Source organism: Varroa destructor, unplaced genomic scaffold, assembly GCF_002443255.2.
Source record: "Varroa destructor unplaced genomic scaffold, Vdes_3.0 BEIS01000007.1, whole genome shotgun sequence".
NCBI classification, from domain to species: Eukaryota; Metazoa; Arthropoda; class Arachnida; order Mesostigmata; family Varroidae; genus Varroa; species Varroa destructor.
Window position 1 is genome coordinate 29,613,256 of NW_019211460.1, and position 13,778 is coordinate 29,627,033.

Sequence of the window (13,778 nt, forward strand, 5' to 3'; positions counted from 1 at the left end):
ATGTACGCTTCGCTTCCTTCAACCTTACCTTCTTTCAAGGGATTATCGGATCTCTCACCTAACAATAGACGGAGGCTTCTTGGGCCAAACTCCACTGGCCGTAACCTAGATCTTCCTTCAGTTACAAGATAATAAAAATATAAAGTGCAAAAAATAGGCCTGCTAAGAAACTTTTCAGAGTCAAAGGGAACTATCCAACCTGTCTGGTGTCTGTTGTCGAACCGGTTTCCGGACATCCTTTCTACTACAGAGATGGGAAAATGATACACATGTGTGTTATCGAGAAACATGATGAGGTACCTACACAATTACTCCTCTAGTTAGTAATAAAGAGAGCTTAGAAACATCTCATTCAAGGTATTTATTTTGTAATGCCTGCATATAGCTTAGACTAGATCAGGTTTACCAGAAATTCGCCATTACTCTAGGTAGCCTTACGTTAGCGAAGTGATGCGTGGTTATTAGGAAATTGTGTGCGAACTTAAATTAAGTGCGTACCGTAATTCTTTTATTTCAGGAAATTTCATTGTAGCTAGGGGATCAGCGACAAGGCAATGTATAATATTATCTGGCTGTGAGAATAATGCTCAGCGAAATACACACCTGAACCTCTAAAAATCCCAATGAAGACTTGTAACATATTTTATATCGGTGTTTCGGAGTAATCTTGGTCAGATAAGTGGGAAGCGATGTCTGGGTCCATCACACATCAAATCGACTTCACCATTTCGTAGGACCATGCGCTACACTCGTAGCAATAGGCTCTACCTACCGCCGTATCCATTTGCCCCGTTCACGTGTTAACTGCATGAATTGTCAGCAAACTTTTTTTCGGGACATCACAAGAATTACTAGTGAGGATAATAGCTTTAGGGCAAGTACATAATTAAGAATATTATCGTGGACCTCACTCATATCGAAACTGGGTCCAAAATGACGAAGACTGGAGTTTGGTCCTAATTATAATGAGTAGTTGTGTAGGCTTTCGGGCGGCCGTTATATAAGCAAACACGTGATAGGCGGTACAGCGCAAAGACAACCAGTCAAGAACAGACTCACGGGCAATCTACAAACTACATACAGTAACGATTATTCTTGCGCATAAAGCCAGCATTGCTCCACTATCACCCCTCGCCGTCCTGTTGGTTGGTCGCAATATGAATTGGAGTAATATCAATGGAGAACTTTTATGCGCAGGACGCGGCATCTAGAGGGCAGAAATCTATGCAACTAGTGTTTTTTTTGACATGTAAACACGTAGGTGACGTCCAGGATTGGCGACGCGTCCTTTCAGCGGCCGTATAATCAGGAGTATACATTAAAAAAGTCGACAGTTTCGAATGTTCTATGTTTCTGTGAGTCTGTGCCCACGCATTTGATTGACTTTTAAGTGTGCGTCAGTTGCGCTCAAGCCGGATTCAGCCCGAGATAGTTTTTGGGAAACTTCTTCGTTGGATTGGATTCAAAATTAATATGAATGTTACCACTGACATGTGTTAGGCCGAAACAGCGTTAGGCAACATTTAGTGTAGACAACATATACGTACGAGTGGGAGTATGGATCTATGGCGTCGTGTGGCACGACATCTAGAGCTACTTTTACGCACGCGTGACATCGTGCCTATGTACGTTTACTCATGGAATTGATCATCTTTTCACGATAATTATTTTCTCGATTAAATCAAAAACTTAGTTTTTGTTCGTTACTTTATAACAGAGTCCACTTTTGGGACATTTACGCCAGGCTGTGCTGTGCTTCGTTTTTAATGCCCAAGTAGCACTGGTGCCTGTACATGACACAAGGAAAGCTCAATTCCGAATTGAGCCAATCTAGCAGGCTTTTGAAACAGAATTTCGCTAGCGTCTGTCAACACCAAAAAAAAGTTTGGCTTGTCTTCCAATAATAAGAAAATCGGTAATTTATAAATTAAAATAAAACCAATTTTCTTTAAAGTAAACAGCATCTTTGTCGACACGCGTTTTTGTTTATTCAGTTTGCTTCACCTCCTGCGTAACAATGTTTATTTCAGCCTGTATCGATTTTTAGTGCGATACTCGCTACTATCGTATCGCATCGAAAAGCACTTAAGTAAGTTTCATGTATAGATAGTACTTAAAAAAGGCGAAGACCATGGTTACGCGTGGACTGGTAGATCGGCGGGGCTAACTTAATATCCTTATCAATAGGTACTCGCTATACGTGTAAATATGCCCGGAATTGCCCAAACCATCAATGAAATATCGAGTCGACCGTACTCGCTTGATGTATGATAGATGTCAGCTGCAGTTCTCGTGATAGCGCAGTGCTTAACGCTAAACATGTAATGGCCTAGATTCTAATTCATCCCGTTTCATGCTGCCAGAAGTCAGCCGGTTGCAGTAATGTCTGACAGCTTGAATAACATACGAAAAACAAAGAGAAAGTAAAAAAAACTATCCTCTCACTACCGCACGATTAGGACGGCGCACTGGTCAACTCTAGAAACGGTTCCTTTGCTCCAGAATGCAAATATCATGTCCTCTATTTTAAGTCCTCCATTTTAAAACTTCATACCACTGTCGTTTGCCTTCGTGATCCGGCTCGAATCTTCAACTGCCCTTGTAATCATATCCGTAATGGTGACTACTAGCACCGCTGAATGAGACGTGGTCTTTGGTGCCGCCATTGCCTGACGGGTACACGTTTCTAGGCCTATACATGGTACTCTATTCGAATTTCGATTCGTGGGTTTGTACGACCATTTTTATCCTGATCTTTTTCAAGTGGCGTCTGATTTCGTCCTGAGACGATGCATTCAGGCTATACGCTGATAGTTGCAGTGGCTCAGTGATTACTTCTGGCTCAGATGTAAGTGCTGACGCAGTGACAGCAAGCAGTCGTAACTGGGTTGTTGCTGCTTCCGAATAGTTTTAATGCGCGAGCTGCAAAAGAAGCGCAGGAAAAAATGGACCTACGTACAAGTCGTACGTACAAGCTGGCTGGATAATACACGTCCTTGACGATCGCTTTTGTAACGATAATTTTTACGTAGACTTTTACGGTTCGCGGCTGTAACACTGCACCAAAAAGCGCCCACGACCCAAATTCCCACCGCAATAGGTCGACTGCACTTCATACTTGGCTCCTGCGGTTGCTTGCATCACCTTCGTTTACCAGATAAAAGGCGTAGAATGTTGTTTTATTCGAAAATTACTTCTTGACCTAACCAAAAACACTCAGCCGTCAAGCAGTTGGAGCTACAACAGGCACGTTTGCGACACGAATACGTTACAATCCCAATGGAATTTTTGGCACTCATCAATCAGATAGTGTTGCTTACTTTCAGCTGTTCAGGCAGTTATACCATGGTTTGTATTTGTTCGGCCAATTAGAATAGTTGTATATACAGCGAGCCGACATGAAACGGAAGTGCAAGGCTTATTGGTGAGAAGTAAAAGGTGCGAAACGAGGAGAACTTCAGTAGAGGGCATAACGTGCATGGTCTTCACCGTGCCACGGTACGACAACCTACTGTCGACACAAGTCACCATATACCTTATCAATCAGCAAACGTAAGTTAATACAGATAATTCTCAATGTATGGTATAGTTCTTTATATCGTGTTGTGTGTGCTCGAATTACAAAAAGCGTATTCGTTTATACGAATCCTCTTGTATATGGTATTCCGTCACAATTTCCTTCATCTGTCACAAGCGAATATTATGAGTCGGCGCCTTTTTATGTTTTAGCTTGGCCGACACTTCGTGAACTCGCAAACAATAACGATACCAGCGGCACCATCCGAAGCGGTTACGCTATTTGAAATTAGGGGGCGATGCAGATAAACGACACAAATCTCTTCTGCAGTGAAGTTACTGTAACGCTGGACAGTATGGCGTACTAACACGCAGCGAATGCAGAAGGTTCATTCATTTATATTTAACGAGCCCACCTCTGTTTCCCTTCGCAACGTCGCCGGATTATTCATCTGTGGCCTTTGCCGCCAACCCTCATTATCCTACGCTAGATTTTGTTTTTAGATGTTGTTGCTAAATATTAGCTTAAGACAAATTCTACTGGGTGACGTTCTTTACATGGATGGGATAGGAGGAAATAACACCAATTTTCACTGAATTTCAGTTAACCTTTCGACGGCTCTCCGCTAAGTAATTTAAATTTGAGGAAATCCAAATTTTTTTGGTATCTTGTGGGTTAGCTTGGTATCGTCTTACTGGCTCTTTTACTGCTGAGCAACATTCAAATGAGTGTGAAATGAATAGATCCTGCTTACTGCTAGGATTACAAAACTATAAAGGCCGCATCGTTTAGCTGCCATGAAATAACTGTAAAGTGATCTTTACGTGGCTGCTTAGATTAAATTTAGCACCTGAGTGCTCAATTTTCGTTCGCGTTAATATCTAATTCTATGATCTCTGTAATCCAGATCAAGTGACGATTACTGATTGATCAATGCAGGGTTTGATTTAAGGCGAAACTGTTTGACAGCTCGTTGTCAGGATCAAGCTTGCTATCTCATCTATCAAACTAATATAATGTAAGCCACAGTCAATTAAAATGATTGCTGCAATCCTAATATGTCGTATCTCTGTACGAAGGGGTGTCTTCAAGGAAGAGAAACACATTATGTATCTTCAAGTTGTTCAACTACGAATGTTTGGCACAATTAGCTTACCATAGCCAAATAACGTTCTACACGACATTGGAAGAGTACTCTTTTCAATATGTATAGTAGACGTTGATTAACAGTGACCATTACGGAATGCTTACGTCAAATAGCGATCAGGATATTGCCCGGTCACAACCGCTCCGTCCACTTCCTCGAGCATAAGTGAATTATCGTAGTGCGAATCCTACAGTGTTTCTACATGATATAGTAGATCGCAGATTGGTTTTTGTTGCACGAATTTGATCGCTCTTTTGTCAGGTAGTTGAACGGAGCTGGGCCTGCGACGTAGACACTACAGGGTGGCGCCACCTCTGAATAAACGGGCGGACAACTTGAAGTTATAGAAGGCTACAATACTGAATAACAATTTTATCGGATTGTCGAGAGCAAAGTTGAGTTGAGGGCAGTTGAGTAGTTAAGATTTCTTGGAGAGACGATGGCTGTGCTGAAAGAAAAGATCTTTTTTATTTTGTCTAATTAAGTAAAAGCAAACATCAAATCGTCTCTTCGTAAACGCGACGTTAGCTTTTCTGAATATTAGCGTCCCTGTTGATCATCGCTGTCACCATTATTGTTTATCACATTTGGAAATTTTAAAAATTTGGGCTATTGCTTCTCAGTTCTATACGTGCAGTCTGACTGCGCGCCAATATTACTTTCGTCTGCTATATAGGTAACAATATGTATTTTTGTATGTGCATTATACATAGCTCAAAATTACTAGCAGCTACTACGTCTGTGGGAGCCATGCGAAGGCCCAGCGTAAAAAAATAACCATAATCATGTTAATAAATAGGAACACTACGAGGCGGGGCTCGAGTACCTGTCATGACACATGTGGCAAGGGCATCCGTCACCCATATGATTCACTCGACTGTAACGCGACAACACAGGTGTTTTAAGTTTCTGAGTGAAAAACGCATGGGAATCGAAATGTAACAAGCCCCACTGTTGAATAGCTAGCGTAACACAAGAATCGTTGTGGTATCTTCGAACTTTTTATTGGAATATCTAACTTCTTCGTAAATCTATTTACCCCGACCTATCCATAACATAAACAATTATTTTGCTAAAGTGCTGTAGTACAATTTTCTTTTGGATCGCAAGATACCTAGCTCATAGTCTGATCTAAAAAGACAGGCAAACTATAAGATTATATGAGATAATTAACTCGCATGTATTATGACTAATCGGTGTCTGCAATATGTCCTGTAAGTACCGAATCCCGCTTGTTCATATATATATATATATATATATATATAGTTTTTATTTATTCCGGTAAAATTATATTAAGAAATAGCACGACCAACAACTTGTCGGCAGTGACGTTTCGGACACTGGCTATTATTACAATTTGGATGCGACCTTGTTAATGGCCACGACGGAGACTCAACTTTTAATAGGGACTTTGGTCTAACTATAGATCTGTTTTTCCTATGCTGACAGACAGATCTTGATTTAACTCGGGTTTACCATCCGTCCGTCTAGCGCGCTGCTTCAGTCGTACGAAATAAAGCTTTTGAGAAGGATTTTCAGACTAGCTGGCTTTGCCAGGAAAGCCCCTTATCGGGGTCTGGTCGGGCTAAGTTCCCAAGGTTAAGCAAGCTGACATGAGCGCGGAACGGTTTGACGGGCTTGAACGAAGACAAAGACAAGAGACCGGGAGGGAAACAGCAGAATACGGGATTTTATGGGTGGCCCCAAAAAACGGCGGAGGACAGGATGTGTTTTGATCCCAGAGATGCCCTGTCAGCGTTTGCTCCACAAAAGACACACGCAGCGTTCTCTTCCATCACCTGTAGTTCTTATTTCTGCTCGCCCCGTAGCATTGGCTTAAGCTAACGGTGATCCGATGGGATTAACTGCGCATATGGCATGCTGAGTTGTACGAACAGAGCCGATTATGGGCCCTCTTAAGTGAAACAACGACAATGACCACGTACGAAGTTCTTTACGATACAAAGCTGAAACGACGGAATTTGTCCAACCTGCTGGACTGTCCTCCTCAGTTGCCTTTGACATCCTCGTATTGAAGGTGCGCGGGCTACCATAACCCATTTTTCTGTTAATTTGTTTAGTTACAATTTCAAAGATATGAAGTTTACTCTTCAATCGAGCAGTTTACAACATGTGCAAAGGTATAGCCGATTTGCCGCATTCGGCTAGATTAGCTTGTTACAGAAGTCGTGTCTTTGATTTTTTATCGCTTTTTTAACCTCTTTTTTTTTTTAAATTTTTCCTAGTAACCACGTGTCAGATACTACTTAGCAATTTTTCGGTTAGATCGCATCGCAGAATACATTATTTTTGACCGCATACTCTATGTGACATTTGTTCCTATACTAAAAAAATGCGGAACTGGCCTACTGGTAAGGACCCTACTGTTAAAAGGTTTATCCCCCACAAAAAGCCCTCTTTAAAAATAGCCCAAGGCCATCATTGACCAATCCAAAAATCGATTAAGAATGCGGTTCGTAAACTCTGCAAGCTATGTTTAAACAGTTGTTTCAACTAGTAGAACTTCGATTGTTAGGCTTACGTACAGCTTTTGACCCCACTCACAGAAACACAAATAACAACAACTCTCGAAAGTTTTGTAATTTGCCAAAAGTGTTTTGGCGTTGTTGACTAAATAGAGAGCAACGGTAAATAGTGACAGTGATAATACGCAGCCGAGCATGATCTCTGCCGGTTTGAGGGGTCAATAAAATTCAAGGAACAGTCTCTGTAAACTAATACAGAGCTAAAATCTATGATAGTATCGAATTCTATGATTCGCACTTCAAGGCGGTCCATATCTGTTTGATGACAGCGACGATCGACAAAGGCATTGATCTTCGATGATTTCAGTTTTTGTTTCATCTATGACATTCTACACGTCTACGAAGTTCTCTTCGGAGATTTTTCGCAAAAAAAAGGTATTCCATACTCTGCATTATGAACAGTCGGTGACCGTGTATTCTAAACAGGGCGTTTCTGTGTTAGAACATTATTGTATAATAACCTGAACGGTAGCCAGCAACCGGTCGAAGGGGCTTTACGTCTGAGAGATTGTTGGCAAAAATATGAAGCTGGCTTGGATATTCATCATATTACATAGATACGATTGTTTTTAGTGGCTCTCAGTGTTTTTGGGTTAACGTTTGGGTAACGCCGCGTAACGACTGTGTGCCAGATAAGACGACAGAACTATTTTTTTAACGATATTAGATATCTTTCAGGAAACGTAGTGATGGCCAACTTTATTTCTTTCATAATGTTTTGTTAATGATTCAAATTTTTGAGATACAATGTATTTTTGCATCTCGAAAGCTATCTTGTCCGAGTCGTTTAAAGCACAGGGGACTCACCTACTGGTCAAGCTCTTTTCTTCGTTCTTAGAAATATCGCGGGCTAGTGCCTCGCCGTATGAAGCGGCTCGTAGTTAATTGATGTAATTTTTATGTAGTGTCTTTTCGAGTAGGGTTGAGATAATTTGGCGCTCATTTTGTATCGGTACTTCACTTCCTGACAGACCCGTTACATGCCGTGCATGTGACTTATACATACAGGTAGAGTTCGACGTGATTTTGTCTTAATACTGATTTGTAACTGTTAATTAGGCCTTTGTAAATCTTCATAATAATGTTTCTATCCAGGACCCATTTGTGCTTTTTGCTGGTAAGCTTCTTAACATCATTGAAAGCCTGCTTGGTGAATCTTCGCTCCGTTCGGTCCGTTTTAACTCTTTTAGCTTAAGCAGATCCTAATTATACTACATAGTACTATTTCAGCTACACGATCTCTAGTTATTTGTACGAATAACGATATCTCTGAAGAAAATCATCGATTGTTCCTATCTTCTCGTGAAGGATGCCTTTATCGGGTAGGCGTATTTCGGTATAAGCGGAACACGGCAATATTTGTAGCAGCACTCTAGACTAGCGATTGGTTAAGTAACGGCAAATTCTGCTGAGATTACCTCGACGCAACGATGATGGCATTGATCGTAATCTCTACAAATGTTCTCGTTACAGATCCCACGCTAGCTATACAGTGTTAGAATTTTTCCTTAGAAATTAATTAGGATTTAGCCATACATTTTCAACAGGTAACGTGATTGTGCAGAGTATTCTTGACTCTTGTCAGTTAGGTGAACGCGCCACGCCATAAGCTCTATGGGCACGATGCCGGCTATTGGGATTTGCTGATTCCAATCAGTGCGTCAAGAAATACACGCTACATATTTGGCGACGCGCGCCTATTAAACAGTATGGCGGAGGGAAGCGCAGTCGTGATCGAGCTCTAGAGACGCTGCTCTAAATCCTTGTCGGCATTTTCGCCGACTGCAAAATTTGCGAAAAACATGTATGTGTGATGTTCGCTAACGTGCTAAAGATAAAAAAAATTAAACAAAAAAAAAACAAAAATATTGGATAAAATTAAGTGGAGTTGTTTTTGAAGATTGCATACCATATCAGATCAATGATATTGGGCGATGAAATTGCCTGGATGCAACTGCTCTTGCCGCTTAAGCACAATTATGATTTCGCTGTATATAAGTCTGAACGCATTTTTATTTCGGCTTTTGCACCCGATATCGCCGTTAGACGTTCTAGCCGACGGCTGGCTGGCTGGCTGGCTGGCAGGCAGGCATGATCTCAGCACGAACCTAGACCATAAAATGTCGTTAAGATTAGCAGACAAATACGTTTCCCACTAGGCTATCACGGGGACCTCTGCTCATAGTCTAGAATTTTTGTCTACGAGCGAAAAAAAAAAAAAAAAGAAACGACCTATAGTAGGCCTGACCCTTTCTGGTCTAGCAGAATTTTTTTCTCGTATAGATTTTTCCAACAGCGGACTAATCAACGTATCAATTCTAAATGCAAAATACTGTTAGTTTCGGGTGCAATTTCCTTTGAAACTTGTGGTAGTTATGATCCATCACTCTACTGATCACGTTCTTCTACTGTTGCTGATTGAATTATGCAAATTTCATGCAAAAATCGAGACTGTCATCGAAACAGCTTGGTTAAGGGAAGCTCGAAGATTGCTCGATCATGAAGCTCTGCATTATTATAGATAGTAAATTTACTCACAACAGTGATTTCATCCTTCGAAACGTTTTCTTCCGGTTGTCTTCTTCAAGATGTGGCACATTTAAATAATAGGCGTTTTCTTAAGCAGTGACCTATCTTTGTCCGGTGACTAATTAAATTACAAGCGTTAACGCGAAAAGTGTAGTTAATATTTAACGTCTATTGACATAATGTTATTATTTGGTCGGCATATTCGAGGCCAAAACACGGTCAGTTTGTATACGCTCCAGTTATCCTTATTGACTGTCAACTTCGTTCTATCTATCTTTTCTCGTTAATTATAACCGAATTATCGGATATAGGATGTTAAAACATTTCGAACCTAGTTATAAGATAAAATCATATATATTCATCCCTATAGTATGTACGCATACATTTGACTTGATTCTAAGACATGCTCCATGTACATCGTACAAGGGTCGTGCAATCCGACGATATGACCTGACCACATAGCTATGTATCGGATGTATTCTCAGAAAACGAAAAAAAAAATAAAACGATATCAATCAAGGCGACCTAACGGTTTACCGTTATCTTTACTAGATTCGTTCGTCATTAAATAATACGGAGCCATCTTCGACAACCCATTGCTAGGTCCTGCCCCGCTCGATCTCGACCAATTGCGCTAGTGTGTGTAGATAACCCGATAAAAAAACATCACTTGCAGCGTAGCGAACTGTAAGTGTTTGTTCGAATCAGCAACGAATATCGTCGGCTAAATAGTCATATCGATCCACAATCTACCATTGTTCCAGGAGAGTACTTGGCAGTAGGGTGTTCGAACTGCTGACTTGAAAAGTGGAATATAAAGAACAGAAGTCGAAGAAGAAAGAAAGCTACGATAAGGGGCGAAAAAAATGGCCTGGATGCCCCGGCCTGCACCACTGTATCAAAGGAGATAATCAAGGGGTCAGAAAACAACGTGAAATTTAGTTAGAAATGAGCTGACAGTTACTAATTAATAATAACATCTGCTAAGCAACATACATTGGCTCACCTTATGAAGGAGCGGGCCTGAATATTGTCGTCGACTTTAATAATGATTGAAAACTCTATAATCGTTAATTAAATATTGTTAAATTTTCTATTTGTTAATATTTGTAGTAAATCCATCCGCCCTCTAATAGGAGATCAAGATTAGGCTCTACATAATCAAAACACTAGAGATTTCAATTAGTTAAGAGACTGTTTGTCGGCAAAAAAAAAGGCACACTAAGCTCGTTGCGAGTACTGGCTGTATAAATTGTGTAGATATCGGCATAAACGACGACATGAATTCATTTATATTCGAGTGATGAACCACAAGGTAAGCATTTTCAACGTACCTTTCTTCTTCTAGCTATAGAATGTTGGTTGCGTTTATTCTGCCCTTGTTGGGCTCTGCTGTCGAGTTCAGCACACCGCCTAGCCCAGGAACGACGTGTGTGTTGCTTGGTATAAACATACTTATGATATGATTGATTTAAAGTCGTATTGATCAACGTATAGTGACTGCATTATTCTGTCATACGTTTCTCGCATGTTTCTACTTTGTGATTACCAGGTGTCATTGACAATATGGTTCGAATAGGTTGGTCGTGGGAAGGCCAAAGCCTGTGGCTTCTTTTGCCATATATGTGTAGACAATGGAAGTTAACTGACTCTCTATAAAACAACTTTAAGGCATGATTTTAAAATGACTTTAAGGCGTATGTAAAATAAGCGTGTGTGTGCTGATTATTGTAGAGAAAGGTCACGATCGAAATGCGGCGTGAACAAAAAACTATTATTAATAATTGGTACGTAAATTTGAGAAGCCTTGGCGGGCTGTTCGTCAGGATGGGCGTACGTTCATCTGTTAGTGTTAGTATTAGACGAACCACGGTGTGTCGTCTTTCGAATTCGAATGAAGATCAGCTATTGCCTTGTGCAATTTTTCCGCGACAGACAAGTCTTCGTCAAGATTAGACACCTAAATCGATGGTTTACATTTCCGGTTTCCAGGCTGGCTGTTTCTAGAAAAGCCCATGGATATACAAACCAAACGATGTTCAACCGAATTTAAAGGATTCAAAAAGTCATTTTTGATATATAAATGCTTATACCACAGAAATTAATGGCCACTTTAGAGAGAAGGATATCAAACAATTGGATCGTCTAGATAGGCCTCAACTTTTTTGCACCTTTTTAGTTTTTGGCCATTCTAAGGTCCTAACATGTTTGGGACTTCTGGCCTGCCATCAATCCAAAATATCGTTAGAATTTGTCGTATGTGGTGTATTTGACCAATACTTTACACCTAGGGACAAAGAACGATTGTTATTAAAATACTACTACGAAGGAATACGTTTGGAAGGAATGGCCAGTTAGTGATTTAAATGGCGAACTAACTATGTAATTCCGGTAAGGGGGATTACATGGAAAATATATGATCATCGGAAATGTACTGAAAGAATTGTTGCTAGAACTTCAATAATGCTGCTTACGAAAATAAAACAAATCAACACTGGAACGTCTACATAGAAAAATACATGTACCATCTAAAATTTACTGAATAATTTCCTAAAAAAATCATCAAACTCCCACTTTAAATAGCGATATTAGAAAAATAAATTGTTTATGGCGTTTAAAGTCAACGTCTCACAGCTTAGTTTTACGTACACGGAAAACTGACGGAACGTATGAGTCAAATACAAGCTCAGCTCCACGAGGAACTAATACACCATAAATAATTTTCAAAAACCTTTATTTGCCTTGTTTGACTAGACATAAATATACATACATATAAAGCAGTTTGATAAGAATAACTTAATAGACCTAATCTAACCAACATCGTTGTAGTGCAATGGACGTTCTGTCATGATTCTGACCGCCGTTTACACGCCGCACTGAATTCTTTCTACACTTCGCGGTCTTCAGCGACGCAATGCTTTTACAACCTCTGGGGCAGCCTTCTCCAAATTATTTGTGACCACTTGGAAAAGATCCATCAGGGCGGGTACTAGATCATCGCTGTACGGCTTCTTGGTCTCCTTGAGTACGCGCACATCCCGAGCGCTCATAGCCAAATCCTCACCATCAGCGGCGCGAGATTGTTGATCATTCCGTTCACCGTAATATTCCTTATTGTTGGTGTTGTCCTGTTGAGGTCGTGCCCCAATAGCACCGGGAGCGACGTGACCAGTATGGACTGCGCCGATCCTCTGGGCAGGAGCTCCGGCGCTGTGTTTGTTCTGTTCGTTAAGGTATTGTTGCTGAGCCTGTTGAACCTTCTGGTAGATGAGTGCCTGAGCGTCATTGAACGTTGGTAGGGTGGGGTACGTATCGCCAATACGATTTGAAAAGTAACCAGAATTGTAGAGGTCGGGTGAATAGCGGAACATGCCGAGACCAGTCGCAAGGAGTCCGGCCATGCCGCCAAGAAACACCACAGATCCCATAGCTGCACCTGCCGCGGCCAGTGCTTTGCCAACAGCAAATACGTCCATACGAAGCGATTTGGAGAGTTCCTTCGCAACTTTGGTTGAGGCCCGCGCAATTTCTGTCATATTGACGGACCGGTAGAATTTACCAAGGCTAGGCATTCCTGACACCGTATTTGTGATTTGTTTGATCGAATCTCGTAAGCCACGCTCTTCGATGTTATTTTCCTGCGCCGTCACCACTATTACGGATCCTAGGACAAGCGCCCAATATAATCCACTCTGAAAGATCAACATAATGATGATGCTTTGCTCCTATTCTTGCCTACGAACTCTTCAATTCTATTCCGATTGAATTTACGCCCGAAGCTTCTATGTCGCAGTTACCAATCTTCGCGGCGCACCCGATTTTAGATCAGGACTAAAACGCGAGAAGCGGTGCTTCATGTCATGTGGGCTGTAGCTTTATACCCAACAAGGAAAGGAAACACTTGCCCGCTTTCGCCTACTTGCCCTCCCTACTACGTGGCCAAATGCTCCTGCTTGCCTTCTTACTTTCCCGCTACGACACAGGAACGCGCATTGCAACCGCACAGCAAAATGCGACACCATAATACCAGGAATTCAAC

The 13,778-nt window shown here is 41.1% G+C and overlaps 1 long non-coding RNA gene across 4 annotated transcripts in view; it reads left to right on the forward strand.

Moving 5' to 3' along the window:
* The window catches only part of LOC111253779 (uncharacterized), a 47,960-nt gene that overhangs the window by 33,896 nt on the left and 286 nt on the right, over positions 1 to 13,778 (forward strand). For 2 of the 4 annotated variants that reach the window (XR_002674813.2, XR_015317945.1), the window contains one exon: positions 518 to 1,967. The exons of 1 other annotated variant lie outside the window; for it this stretch is intronic. This is a non-coding gene — a long non-coding RNA (uncharacterized LOC111253779). Of the gene's footprint in view, positions 1 to 517; positions 1,968 to 10,503; positions 10,696 to 13,778 lie in introns of those variants that run through there. One more of the 4 variants, XR_015317940.1, reaches the window with a different exon arrangement.